Consider the following 15,078-nt stretch of genomic DNA (forward strand, 5'->3'; position numbering starts at 1 on the left):
TGGTTATTTTAATGCATGTTTTGTGTTTACTAGGTTCTTTTGTTTATAGTTTTCTTCCAAAGGATTTCATGTGCATTAAGAATCATTTGGGGGGTGGGGAGCAATTTACAGGGAGAGAGAGGGAAATGGAGAAATGGGGCAGATGGGAGAACAATTGGGCATGTTTGAATGGGCAAAATGGGACAGAGATAAAGGACGATATATGCACAGCCTTGGAACTGCAGGGTTCTAAGATACAGGGATTGAGTCATGGTTGTAATGGGGGAGGAATAGTGTCAAGATGCTTGGCTGTTTTTTGAATCTTGGTTTTCCTTGCATTATAATATAGAGAGAAAGGGGGAGAGAAAGGAATAGTCAGAAACATCACACTAGAAGGCTTGTAAGTCCGTCTTCTGCCTATAAGTGATTGGAATACCTAAAATGGGGCTACAGCGTACCCAGTGAATGAGGCTTCCTGTGGAGCCTTTGCAATACATAAAACTATAGATAGAAACCAGAACCACATCCAGATCACCAGAGATGAGAAATCTCCACTTGAAAGGACAAGTTGAGCAGCCTGGAGCAGTGAGAACAAAAGATACTTCTCGAATGAAAGACCTACAGGAAAAATACGAAACAATGGAGGCAGATGGACGGTTACTACAGGAACAAACAGGTCGCTTCCCTAGGAGACATCGGGGCAGGTGGTCAGGTCCTCTCAATGCAGGCCCCCTTCCAAGACTGAGACTCGGTGGAAATGCACGTTCTAATTGGTGACCACATGCATCACCGATGGGGAGAAGTGGGGTAAAGGCAGCAATGAAGCGGCAAGCTAAGCCTTACAATATTCAGTGGGCTTCTGTGGACCCGGCTGGGGACCTGGTTGGCAAGCAGTGTGAGCAGACCTGGGGACTCCTGGGCCCAGAGTCAGTGGCGTGGCCACGGAGGACTCAGGTGGAAAATGGAGCTGCCGGCTGATGGGAAGAAAGTAAATAATAAAGATCAGAGAAGAAATAAATGAGATTGAAAACAGAAAAATTATAGAAAGAATCAACAGGACAAAAAACTGGTTCTTTGAAAGAATTAATAAAATCAACAAACCATTGGCAAAGCTAACAAAAGAAAAGAGAGAAAAGACACAAATAATATGCATAAGAAATCACATGGGTGATGTCACAAAAGAGCCAATAAAAATAAAAAGGATAATAACAGAATATTGTGAAGAGTTGTACTCCAACAAATTTGAAAACCTAGAGAAGATGGATACATTTTTAGAAAAGCATGACCTACCAAAACTCAGGAGGGACCAGTCGCTGGAGAAGGATATCATGTTTGGTAAGGTGGGGGGGTCAAAGAAAAAGAGGAAGACCCCTAACGAGATGGATTGGCCAAGTGGCAGCATCGATGGACTCAAGCGTGGCAACAGTAGTGAGGTTGGCCCAGGATCGGGCAGTGTTTTGTTCTGCTGTGCATAAGGCTGCTAAGATTCAGTACTGACTCGATGGCACCTAATAACAACAACAATCTAAACTTACACAGAGTGAAGTAGAAATTTTGAACAGACCTATAACAAAGGAAGAAACTGACCAGGTCATCAAAAAACTTCCAACCAAAAAAAGTCCAGGTCCAGATACTTATTATAGTTGTGTCACTTCACTGGTGACTTAACAACAACAACAATCCAAGGCATGCACAGACTACAAAACATTGCGAAAAATTACACAAACAAAAGAAAACAAAATAGATGATTGGGACATTCTAAAAATTAGAAACTTACGTGCATAAAAGGATTTCACCAAAAGAGTAAAAAGGGAGCCCACAGAATGGGAAAAAAAATATTTCTCATTGACATCTCAGACAAGGCACTGATTTCTAAAATCTATAGGGAACTACAAAACCTCTACAAGAAAAAGACAAATAATCCAACTAAAAAATGGGCATAGGACATGAACAGACACTTAACCAAAGAAGACATTTGGGCAGCCAACAAACATATGAAGAAATGTTCACAATCATTAGCCATTTGTTGTTCTTGTTGTGAAGTGCCGTCAAGTTGGTTCAGACCCATAGCAACCCTGTATAGGGTTTCCGAGGAGCAGCTGGTGAGCTTGAACTACTGACCTTGCAGTTCAAACTGCTCTGCAGTCTGGCGCATTAATCCACAGCGCCACACCAGGACTCCATTAGAGAGATGCAAATCAAAACAACAATGAGATATCATCTCACACAAGCAATAACAGTGAAATTAAAAAATGCAGAGGATAATAAATGCTTGCGAGGATGTGGTGAGAATAGGACCCTCCTACATTGCTGGTGGGATTGCAAAATGGTCCAACCACTCTTGAAAACAGTATGGCACTTCCTCAGAAAGTTGGACATAGAAATACCATATGTTCCAGCAATTCCTCTACTTGTTATATATCCACAAGAAATATGAACCAGTATTTTAGTAGATATATGCACACCAACGTTCATAGCAGCACTATTCATTCACAATAGCAAAAAGATGGAGACAGCTTAAGTGACCATCAATTGAAGAATGGATAAACTCTGGTACATACACACAAGGGAATATTATGCTACCTTGAAGAATAACAAGGAGGCTGTAGGCCACCTTAACATGGATGAAACTTGAGGACATTATGCTGAGTGAAATTAGTCAGTCACAAAAGGACAAACATTGCATGCGACCATTATTATAAAAGCTTAAGAAAAGATGCCCTTATTAAAAGGGGGGAAAAAATGTCTTTGTTGGTTACCGGTGGGGGTGGGATGGTGGCAGCGTTTGGGAGGGGGGAGGGATGTTACGGTAGAACACAGGGTAGGGATAGACACATTGTAGTTCAGGTGTTGGGGAGGGCAGTACACAAGAAGGGGGAGTGGGTGGAAGAACAAGGTAGATAGGGGAACACTGAGACAGGTTTGCCTGGGCTAAATGGGTCAGAGGTAAATAGTGATGCATGCTCAACCTTGGAACAACAGGGCTCTGTGATACAGGGATCAAGGTATATTCTGAAGAGGGGAACTAATACTAAGATGCCTGACTGTCTTTTGAATATTGGTTTCCCTTGCCTACTATTATAAAATTGACACTTGAGTGGGATAGAAACAAATGTTGGGGAACATGATTACGGAAAGCTTGTAAGCCTGTCTTCAGCCTGTAACTGATTGGAATACCTCAAAGGGGTTCTACAACCTGCCCAGTGAAATAGGCATCCTGTGGAGACTTTGCAGTCTTAGGTGGAATCCTGATCTAATCCAGAACCTTCTGAGGTGGAACATTCACACTAGAAAGGACAAGCAGACCCACCTGGAAAAGCTAGAGTGACAGAAGATATATCTTTAAAGAAAGATCATAAGGAAAAACTCAGAACAAAAATGGCAGTATGACTGGCTACTACAACAATAAGCAAGTTGTTTGCCAGAGAGCCATCAAGACAGGCAATCAAGTTCCTTCAAGACAACAGCCCCATTAAGACTGAAACTCAAAGGAACACATGAGCAGGCATGTAAGCTTGCTGACAACCACATTGGTCTACTGGTGAGTGGAAGAGGGGGAAAGGCAGCAATGAGTAAATGTGCTGAGTTCAACCACTTTCCATAGATGACCATTGCCCTAGAGATGAGAGAGAGAAGAGGAAGGACTGGTTGGTCCAAAGTGTGGTGAGAACTGGGGACACCTGAGCCCATGGACAAGGACATAGCCACAGAGGGCTAGAGCTGAGAGTGATGCATCCAGCTGATACGAAGTGAGGGGAGATTCTCAAGAACACCCAAACCTGCAGATAGTACCCATTTGACCTAACCTCCATGGCTTGGTAATCAGAACTCAACTAGAGGAAGATAAAAAAAAAAAAGAACAAAACAATTTTTGATAAAGAAACGAGAGTAAATTGCTACAATTTGATGAACTTTACCTATACTCAAGGATGTAGTAGCTCAAAATACCAAATGAGAGGGAAAGAGTCTTCACATCAAGTATCAATGCTATCCCCTCTGTACACAGGGTAGATAGACATTGGGTACCTAAAATGAGGCGGCAATAAAGGCACAAAATGACTGTATTACAAGATTTCAAGAGGGAGTTTAGTTTAAAAGTGTGTGTGGGAACATAGAGTCCCCACTGAATCGTTTTCATCTTGTCTAGATGGGTCTGGTTAAAAGAGATGGGGAAAAGATTCTTAGGATTCAATAGTGAGTAATTTTTATCATGACTAATTGAGAGTGTCACATTATAAAGGTAGAAGTTTTGTAACAAAAGCAGGAGAGTTGTTAATCTTACAGTCCAAAAATAGAGGACCCTAGGACCATCAAAGGAGAGGAGCACAAGAGGAATGTGAGACCTTATCCAGAGAAGCAGCGACACCAGAGATGGAGGCAGAGATGGGGGCATGGAGAGAGGGAGCAGCTAAGGACTCTAGACTCATGAAAAGAGAGGGACTGAGAGCTGGCAGCCAGGAGGCAGATTTGCAGAATGTGCCCTTTATTGGTATAAATTATTATATGTGTATGTGTGAGTGTTTTGGTTTTTTTTAAAGCGCTAAAATGAATAGAGAGAAATACTGATGGTACATGGAGGGGATTATAATCATTGTAATGAAACAAAGTATATGATGTGTTGAATGTAAAACTGATGATCTGCCATGTAAATTTTCACTCAATTCACAATAAAAACAAAACAAACAAAAAAGAATCATTTGATACTTTAACTTGCACTACAAATTTTGTAAGCATGTGAACCTCCAAAATAATTCTTACAGTCTTAAGCCCAAACCAGTCTTCATAATCAGTATTGAAGTTTTTGTAGACTGCTTGCAAAAGGATATAACTGTTACCTTATTCTCTACAGACATTCAATGGTTATGAATATTGTACAATTATTTTTCCATTTGGTCCCTAATCAGAAAAGTAGCTCTGCTGCAAGCAGTAATTATCTAACAGCATATTGCAAAATCCTATTATTAACCACTTTTGGACCATGTTGTTGTTGTTAAGTGCCTTAGAGTCAGTTCCAACTCATAGCAAGCCTGTCCAGGGTGCCCAAGGAGCAACTGGTGAGTTTGAACTGCTGACCTTGCGGTTTGAACCAACCTTATCTTACAGAGCCACACCAGGACCTTATTGTTGTTGTTAGGTGCTATTGAGTCAGAACTGACTCATAATCCTCACAATTGTTGCTACATTTGAGCCCATCACTGTGCCACTATGCCAATCCATCTTGTTGGGGTCTTGCTCCTTTTCTCTGATGTTCCATTTTACCAAGCATGATATCCTTCTCTAGGAACTGGTCCCTCATGACAATATGTCTAGGGAGCATTCTGGGTGTACTTCCTCCAACACAGATTGTTCTTTTGGCAGTCCATGGTATTTTAATATTCTCCTCCAACACCATAGCTCAAATGCAAATTCTCCTATGGTCTTCCTTATTTAATGTCCAACTTTAGCATACATATGAGGTTATTGAAAATACCATGACTTGGGTCAGGCACACCTTAGTATTCAAAGGTAAAGACCATGTTTGCTCTTCAGCACCTTAAATAGGTCTTGTGCAGCAGATTTGCCTAATGCAATACATCTTTTGATTTCTTGACTGCAGCTTCCATGAATGTGGATGGTTGCTCAGAGCAAAAATGAAGTCTTTGATGTCGATCTTTTCTTCATTTATATGGATGTTTTTATTGGTGCAGTGGTGAGGATTTTTGTTATCTTTATGTTGAGGCTCAACCCATATCAAATGATGTGGTCTTTGATCTTCATTAGTAACCAGGACCATTTGTTGTTATTAAGTGTCACTGATTCGGTTCCAACCCATAGTCACTTTGTATAGGGTTTCCGAGGCGTGGCCAGTGAGCTTGACCTCCCAACCTTGTGGTTCAAGCCAACTTTGTAGTCCAGTGCATTAACTCTGAAAGAAAAAGACTGTCAACCAAAACTCACATACCCAGAAAAGCTGTCCTTCAAATATGATGGTGAAATTAGGACATTTCTTGATAAACAGAAATTAAAGGAATCTGTAATGACCAGACCAACTTTGCAAAAAATGTTAAAGGGTGGTTTTTGGACTGAGAACCAACAGCAGAAAACAACCACCCAGAACTCAATCCAGATAATGTTGTTGTTAAGTTCCACTGAATCGGTTCTGACCCATAGTGACCCTGTATAGGGTTTCTAGGAGCGTCTGGTGAGCTTGAACCACCAACCTCGTGGTTCAAACCAACTTTGTAGTCTAGTACATTAACCCACAGCGCTAAACCAGTACTCCAATTTATATATAAAGTATTTAAAGTAAAACAAATCTACAAGACTGAAAGCAAGGAACCAGAGGTATCAATGCATATAGAAGTCAACTACAAACAAAAAGAAGGAATAGTGTAGATACAGAACTTCCAAATGGCAAAGAAGTCAAGTAGATTTCAAGATAAAACAGACTGTGTTAAGCAGAGAAAGAAATTAATGAATTACAGAGTAATTTCAAAGAATAATAATAAACCTGCACATCAAAATAAAAAAAGAGGAAAATCAGAAGGAGTTAGTAAACATTAAGACAACAGAAATGAAAATGGAAACTCTCAAACAAAATGAACTCAGCATAGAAAACTATGTGGAACAGAGAATCCAGCAGCACCACAAAAAAAGTACACAGAAAAATAACAACAATCAATTCATACCTATTGAAAATTACACCAAGTGTAAATGGATTAAATGTACCAGTCAAGAGACACAGAGACCCCTTCCAAGATTGAAACACAAAAGGAACACTTGATGGTGACCATGTTGGTCTACTGGTGAATGGAAAAGGGGGAAAGGCAGCAATGAAGAAATGGGCTGAGTTCACATTCCGTATACTCCCATTGACCTGGAGATGAGAGAGAGGAGGAAGGGCTGGTTGGTCCGAAGTGTGGTGAAACCTGGGGACTGTTAAGCCCATGGACAAGGACATAGCCATGGAGGACTAGAGCTGAGCGTGAAGCAGCCAGCTGATATGAAGTGAGGGGAGATGCACAAGAATGTTCAAACTTGCAGATAGTACCCATTAGAGCTAGCCTCGATGGCTTGATAATCAGAACTCAACTAGAGGAAGATTTTAAAAAAATTTTTTGATAAAGGAAACAAGTATACATTGCTCCAATTTGATGAACTTGACCTATACTTATGGATGTAGCTCAAAATACCAACTGAGAGGGAAGGAGTTGTCACATCAAGTACCAGTCCTTCTGTATACAGGGTAGGTAGGGATGGGCTACCTAAAATGAGAGGGTGATAAAGGCACAAAGTGACTGGCTTACAAGGTTTCAAGAGGGAGTTTAGTTTAAGAGTGTGCAGGGGCAGATAGAATCCCCATTGAATTGTTTTCGTGTCTAGATGGCTCTGGTAAAAAGATGTGGGGATAAGATTCTTATGATTCAATAGTGAGTAATTGTTATCATGACTAACTGTTACTGTCACAACTATAAAGGTAGAAGTTTTGTAACAAAAACAGGGGAGTAGTTAATCTTCTAGTCCAGAAACAGAGGACCCTAGGACATGAAGGGAGAACAGCCCAAGCAGAATGTGGGACCCTTTCCAGAGAAGCAATGACACCAGAGATGGAGGTAGAGATGAGGACATGGAGAAAGGGAGCAGCTGAAGACTCTAGATTCATGTAAAGAGAGGGACTGAGTGCTGGCGGCCAGAAAGCATGCCTGCAGAATGTGCCCTTTGGTTGTTTAAATTATAGATTCTTGAGTGTTTTTGTGTACATCCTCCTGCCCACCCCCCTCAAATAAAACCCCTGAAAACCAGAGGAAATGGAAGCAAATACTGTTGAATGATGATGCACAGAGGAGACTGTAATCATTGCAATGAAACAACAGTATACAGCCAATGTTCTTCCTTGTAAACTATCACTTAGTTCACAATATAATAAATAAATAAAATAAATTCTATGGCCAAAAAATGAAATAAAATTAATTACACATTAAAAAAAATTTTTTTAAGAGACATAGAGAGCATAATGGACAACAAAACAGGAGACTTCAATATGTTGTCTACAAGAGACATCTAAAAAATGGAGACAGCCTAAATACCCATCAACAGAAGAATGGTTAAACAAACTTTGGTATGTACACACAATGGGATACTACAAAACTTTGAAGAAGAATTTGTATCTGTGAAACACCTCACAACATGGTTGAACCTGGAAGACATTATGTTGAGTGAAATCAGTTAATCACAAAAGTACAAACATTCTATGACACCAATGCTTTTTTTTTTTTTTTTTTTTAAGGTATCTTTGATAAAAGAAGTAATCTATGATGGTTATGGGAGTTGGCGGAAGAGAAAAATATTCATGGTCTAGAGGGTAGACACATGGGTGACAGGGCAGGTAATATACAATAAGAGGGAGGTTAGTGGAAGAAAGATGAAGGTAGCAGGAGACACAGGGAGGAATGCAATAGTAAAAGTGAATAGAGGTGAATACTGTTAACTATTGGTACATGGATGGGATTGCAATCATGTAGTGAAGCAAAGTGTATGGTTTGTTGAATGTAAAACTGATGATCTGCTCTGTAAACCTTTACTTAATTCAAAATAAATTTTTTTTTTTTTAAAGTTTGAGCAACTAGCTACAAAACACATCTCGCAATAGTTTCACATATAATGTGCCCACATAAACAACATGCACATTCATATACTACTTGTAGGAAACTAACATACACCTAGAAAACCAATGTTCAAGGCAGCTTTGCAGTTTGCCAAAACCATATACTGCTCACATTATTTGTGTGAACTTTATTATATAGAAAGATTAAAATTGTATATGTATCTTTTTAAGAAATGTTGCCAGATTGCTTTTCAAAAACTCAAAAAATAAATCAAGAAGAGGAAGGGAAATTTAGATTAAAATGCCTACTAATGAATTTATATTGTGTGGATTGAATGAGAGGATAGGTGCAGAGTAAAGACAAGCCAATTTAATGTTAATGTTAGTTTTCAAAAATGCTGTGGGTTCCTCTAGGTCTTCCTGCTGAAGACCTCCAGAGGTGTCATTCAGGTAATACACATACAGTGAGAGTGATGTTTCTGGAAATGTGTAATTGGGGTTTTAAAAAAAGAAGGGCAGTGGTTACGAGCCTTGGAGTCATAGACCTAAATTTAAGTGGCAACTCTACCACTGTGAGCTCAATGCTGGACATTTTTTTGCGGGGGTACACACCCACCTGCCTGAAGTCGTCCAGGCTGAGCAAAGAAGGTGCGAAAGGGAAGAGGAGGAAAAACTGTGTAGAATCCCCTTGCACCTCCTTTTGCAAATGTCACTGTACCGTTTTCAGCGCCAGTTCCCTGTGCCGTCTGGCTGTAGCCCTGCCCTCTGATACTGCATGGGCAGGGTGGTCACAGAAAGAGTCCCATGTCTCCAGCGATTCCTGATCATAGTATTTTCCTTTATACCGTGATTCTTCCACTGGCATGTACAGGAAAACAACACCCTTCACCTTATGCTGGATCCAGAGCTCTGGGGCTGTTCTGTGAAAGCAGCTTCTCTGGGTTTTCAGTCCCTCCCCCACGGAGCCTGTCCTACCTGACTCTGCTCTGCTGCTGCCAAAACTGGAAGTCCCAAGTGACTTTTAATATCAGATATAAAAGATATTTTTAGAAATGTGAAAAAATGCTACCTTTCTCACTATTTTTGCCTTGTAAAAGTTATTTTTTGCCATAAAAATTACATTTCTAACAACCATGAGCAACAGGGACCCCAGCCCAACCCCATGTGTGCTGCCTGCACTTGTGTTAGCTTCAGCAGCGTCAGGTTTTTGAAGCATGAATCCTTCACTCTTGTTGGCTGCCCTTTGTGTGGGAATAGCGTTAGCTGCTCTAAAATATGATCAAACTTTAAATACTGAATGGTACCAGTAGAAGTCAACATACAAGAAACCTTACGGAGCAAACAAAGAAGGTTGGAGAGAAAAATGTGAAGATTATTGAACTGCACAATCAGGAATACAGCCAAGGGAAAGATGGCTTTACAATGGCCGTGAATGCCTTTGGTGACATGACCAGTGAAGAATTCAGGCAAGTGATGAATATCATTCAAATCCAGAAACATAAGAAGGGAAAGGTGTTCCAAAAACTGCTCCTTGATGATATCCCAAATCTGTGGACTGGCGTGAGAAAGGCTATGTAACTCCTGTGAAAAATCAGGGTCAGTGTGGTTCTTGTTGGGCTTTTAGATTAACTGGTGCTCTTGAAGGACAGACATTCCAGAAAACTGGCAAACTTATTTCCCTCAGTGAGCAGAACCTGGTGGACTGCTCTTGATATGAAGGCAGTGAGGGCTGCGACAGTGGCCTCATGGATTTTGCATTCAAATACGTTCATAAAATGAAGGCCTTGATTCAGAGGCTTCCTACTCATATCTTGGAATGGACAGAGTGTCACTACAAGCCCGAGTATTCGGCTGGCAACGACACTGGCTCTGTGGACATCGCTAGGAGGAGAAGGCATTGATGGAGGCAATGGCAACTGTAGGTCTCATCTCCATTGCTATTGATGTAACTCAAATGTCCTTCCTGTTTTAAAAATCAGAAATTATATGATTCAAACTCCAGCAGCAAGAATCTAGATCATGGTATCCTGGTGGTTGGCTATGGCTTTGAAGGGCCAGACTCTGATAACAATAAATATTGGCTTGTCAAGAACAGCTGAGGTGATGGTTGGGGCTCAGAAGGGTACATAAAGATGGCCAAAGACTGGAACAACCACTGTAGAGTTGCCATAGCAGCCAGCCACCCCAAGGTGTGGCGTGATGTGCCTGAATGATGAAGGATCCAGGACCACCATCCTGAAGGTATATTATCCTCAATTGATTAATCCTGCTTGTCTGGGATAAAACACTTGAATCATAGACGATCCAAATTGTGATTTGAATTCTGTGACATTTTTACACTAGTAAAATGTTACCTCTAATTACTGCTGTAAACAGTTTTGTAATATTGCTTAATGTTAAGATTTTTGAGTTTTCATTTTAAAAAGAAAAATGTATATAAAGTCAGACTTTCAAAACTTAAATTTCATGTGAAAAAATGTATTTATAGTCAAGTGGTAATTAGGATTCTATTGCTTTTTTTTTTTTTTAAGAATTACACATTGATTTAAATAATTACACAATAATTTAAAGAATTACAGTTTACATTTCTAATAAAGAATTTTCTATCTATCTATTTATCTATCTACCTGTCTGTCTGTCTGTCTATCTATCTCTTTACCAGAGTTCTGGTATGGTGCTGCAAGTTAATGTGCTGGACTGCAGCAAGCTTGAACTGCAAGGTACATGGTTCAAGCTAACCAGCCACTCCTTGTAAACCCTATACAGGGTCGATATGAATTGGAACAGACTCGATGGCACTTAACAACAACATCCATCTATTTTTCTAACTATCCCACAAAAAGAAAAGTTCCCTGAGGTCTTCTAAAGTTTTTCAAATTATGGTTTATTGAAATGTAATTTACTATCATAAAATGCAGCATTTTAAAGTGAGGTCTGGTATACTCATAAGGTACAACTATCACCACTATATGAACCAAGAACTTCCTTATTATCACAAAAAGAAATGCCTTATCAATTAGCAGTTCTCCCAGTTGCCACTTACCTCTGTGTCTTGGAAACCATAAACTTATTTTCTAACTAGATTTATTATGGATATTTCATATAATTAGCATCATTCCATATGTGTGTTTTTTTGTGACTGGCTTTCTTCACTTAGCATAGTGTTTTCAAGATGTATCTGTGTTGCAGCCTATATCAGTACTTCAATTCATTTTATGGTCAAATAATATTCTACTGTATGGCTACACAACATTTTGTTTATCTTTTCATCATGATAGTTATTTATTTGAATTGTTTCCACTTTGGGAAGACTATGAATAATTCTGCTGTGAACACTGGGCTACAAATTTTTGTATAAGTTTATATCTTCAATTCTCTTGGGTATATACCTAGGCACAGAATTTCTTAGTCTTATTGTAATTCTCCACAATTTATCTGTCAGTTGGTTGTACTGTGGTGACTTGCATGTTGCTGTTATGTTGGACGTTCTGCCACTGGTATTTCAAAGACATGCAGGGTCACCCATGGAGAACAGGCTTCAGACTTAGACAGACTAGAAAGAAGGAAAAGGCAGTTTACTTCTGAAAAATTAGCCACTGAAAGCTGTATAAGTAGCAGTTAAATATTGCTTTAATAGTACCAGAAGATGAGCCCCTCAGGTTGGAAGGCATTCAAAATATAACTACAGAAGAAGAGCTGCCACAAAGTAGAGCTGACCTTAATGACATGGATGGAGCAAAGCTTTCAAGACCTTCATTTGCGGATGGGGCATGACTCAAAAGAGAAGAAATCGCTGTAAACATCTATTCATAATTTGTGCTTCATTGACTATGCAAAGACATTCGACTTTGAGGATTATAACAAACTATAGATAACACTGCAAAGAATTGGTATTCTGTAACACTTCATTGTGTTCATGAGGAATCTGTACATAGACCAAGATGCAAGTGTTTGAACAGAACAAGGGCATATTTAATGGTTTAAAAGCAGGAAAGGTGTGTGCCAAGGTTGTATCCTTTCATAATATTTATTAAATCTGTATGCTATGCAAATAATCAGAAAAACTGGATTATATTAAGAACATGGCATTAAGATTGGAGAAAGAGTTTTTAACAACCTAAGATATACAGAAGATACAACTTTACTTGCTGGAAGTGAAGAGGACTTAAAATACTTACCAATAAAGATCAAAGACCACAACCTTTAGTATGGAAGGCATCTCAATGTAAAGAAAACAAAAATCGTTACCACATACCAATAAATAACATCATGATAAATAGAGAAAAGACTGAAATTGTCAAAGATTTCATTTTGCTTGGATCCACTGTCAACACTCATGGAAGCAACAGTCAATAAATCAAACAATGTATTGCATTAGGCAAATCTGATGCAAAAGACCTCTTTAAAGTGTTAATGAGCAAAGAGATTAGTTTGAGGACTAAGGTGCATCTGACCCAAGCCATGGTATTTTCAATCACCTCATATGCATGTGAAAGTTGGACTATGAATAAATAAGACCATGGAAGAATTAATGCATTTGAATTATGGTGTTGGAGAATATCAAAAGCATCACGGACTTCCAGAAGAACAAACAAATCTGTCTTCGAAGAAATACAGGCAGAATGCCTCTTAAAAGTAAGGATGAGAATTAATCTTTCCTACTTTGGAAATGTTGTCAGGAAGGACCAGTGCCTGGAGAAGGGCATCATGGTTGGTAAAGCAGAGGGTTAGTGGAAAAAAAGGAAAATCCCCAATGAGATGATTAACACCATGGCATCAACAGTGGGCTCACATATAACAATTGTGATGATGTCTCAAGACCAGGCAGTATTCTGTCTATTGTACAGAGGGTCCCTATGATTTGGAACCAACTCGATGGCACCTAACAACAAGAAAACATACATGTTGGATCTTGCTGGATAGAATATACATGAATCAAACTGACTACATTTATGGAAAGAGATTATAGAGAAGATCAATATCATCAGTCAGATCAAAGCCAGGGTCAGATGCAAGTTCAGGTTGAAGCAGAAGAAAATTAAAAGACGTCTATAAGAGCCAAAATGTGACCTTGAGTATATCCCAACTCCATTTTAAGAAAAGATTTGGCCCATTGAACTATAACGACTGAAAGCCATTCCTGTTGTGGCTCATACATGAAGGGACTATAAGGACACCATACATGAAGAAAGAAACATTTCATTTAAAAGACAGGAAAGACACAGAAGATCAAAATGGATGTCAGAGGAGACTTGGAAGATTACTCTGGAACTTAGACTAGTAAAGCAAAAATTCCCTGGAGGTAGGAATTTCACAGTGTAGGGGCCCCAGGTCCAAAGGATGGACTCCATTCTTGGTGCTTCTTTCTTAGTAGAAATGGGTCCCCTCTTCTTCTCCTTTTATCTCTTGTACGATAAAAGGTGTTGCATGGCATGCCCTTGCATGGCATGCCCTTGGGACTTTCCCATATATCCAATCAGGATCATGGTGAGATTAGGATGGTGTATTTCACCCTTAATCCTTTTATTGGCTGATCACACCAGATCACATCATGGGAGATCATCACGTAACTGCCAAATTACTGAGAATCATGGTCCAGCCAAGCTGACACATATTTATGGGAGATATAATTCAATTCATGACAGTACTGAAGGAAGAAATCCTAGCTGCACTGAGGCACTGGCAAAAAACAAGTCTCCAGGAATTGACAGGATGCCAATTCAAATGTTTCAACAAACAGATGTGCTGGAGATGCTCAGTCATGTTTGCCAAGAAATCTGAAAGACAGCTACCTGGTCAACTGACTGTCCATTCCCAAGAAAGATGATTCAACAGAATTCAGAAATTATCAAACAATATCATTTATATCATAAACATGTGGAACCTGTACATAGACCAAAAGGTAGTTGTTTGAACAGAACAAGGGAATAATGCATGGCTTCAGATCAGGGAAGATGTGCATCAGAGTTATATACTATATACTTTTTTTTTTCCTTAAGTTTTTATTGTGGATTGAGTGAAAGTTTACAGGGCAGATCATCAGTTTTACATTCAACAAATCATACAACATGTTTCATCACAATTATTACATTCCCCTCCATGCACCATCAGTTAACAGTATTTCTCTCTATTCACTTTAGCTCTTTAAAAAAAAAAAAAAAAAAAACACCACTCAGGCACATATAATAATTTATACCACCAAAGGGCACATTCTGCAAGTCAGCTTCATGGCCACCATCTCTTAGTCTCTCCCTTCCCATGAATCTAGAGTCCTCAGTCACTCTCCCTCTCCATGTCCCCATCTCTGCTTCCATCTCTGATATAGTTGTTTCTCTGGATAAGGTCCCACATTTCACTTGTGCTCTTCTTCTTTGGTGGTCCTATGATTCTCTGTTTCAGGACTGTAAGATTAACTGCTCCCCCATTTCTGTTAAAAAAAAACTTCTACATTTACAATTGTGATAGTCGCAATTAGTCATGATAACAATTACTCACTATTGAATCATAAGAATCTT

General features: G+C 39.4%; 1 pseudogene; it reads left to right on the forward strand.

The window, feature by feature from the left end:
- Positions 1–9,777: 9,777 nt before the first annotated feature.
- Positions 9,778–10,776, forward strand: LOC102842330 (annotated as a pseudogene).
- The last annotated feature ends 4,302 nt before the right edge of the window (positions 10,777–15,078 follow it).

Source organism: Chrysochloris asiatica, unplaced genomic scaffold (assembly GCF_000296735.1).
Source record: "Chrysochloris asiatica unplaced genomic scaffold, ChrAsi1.0 scaffold00035, whole genome shotgun sequence".
NCBI classification, from domain to species: domain Eukaryota; kingdom Metazoa; phylum Chordata; class Mammalia; order Afrosoricida; family Chrysochloridae; genus Chrysochloris; species Chrysochloris asiatica.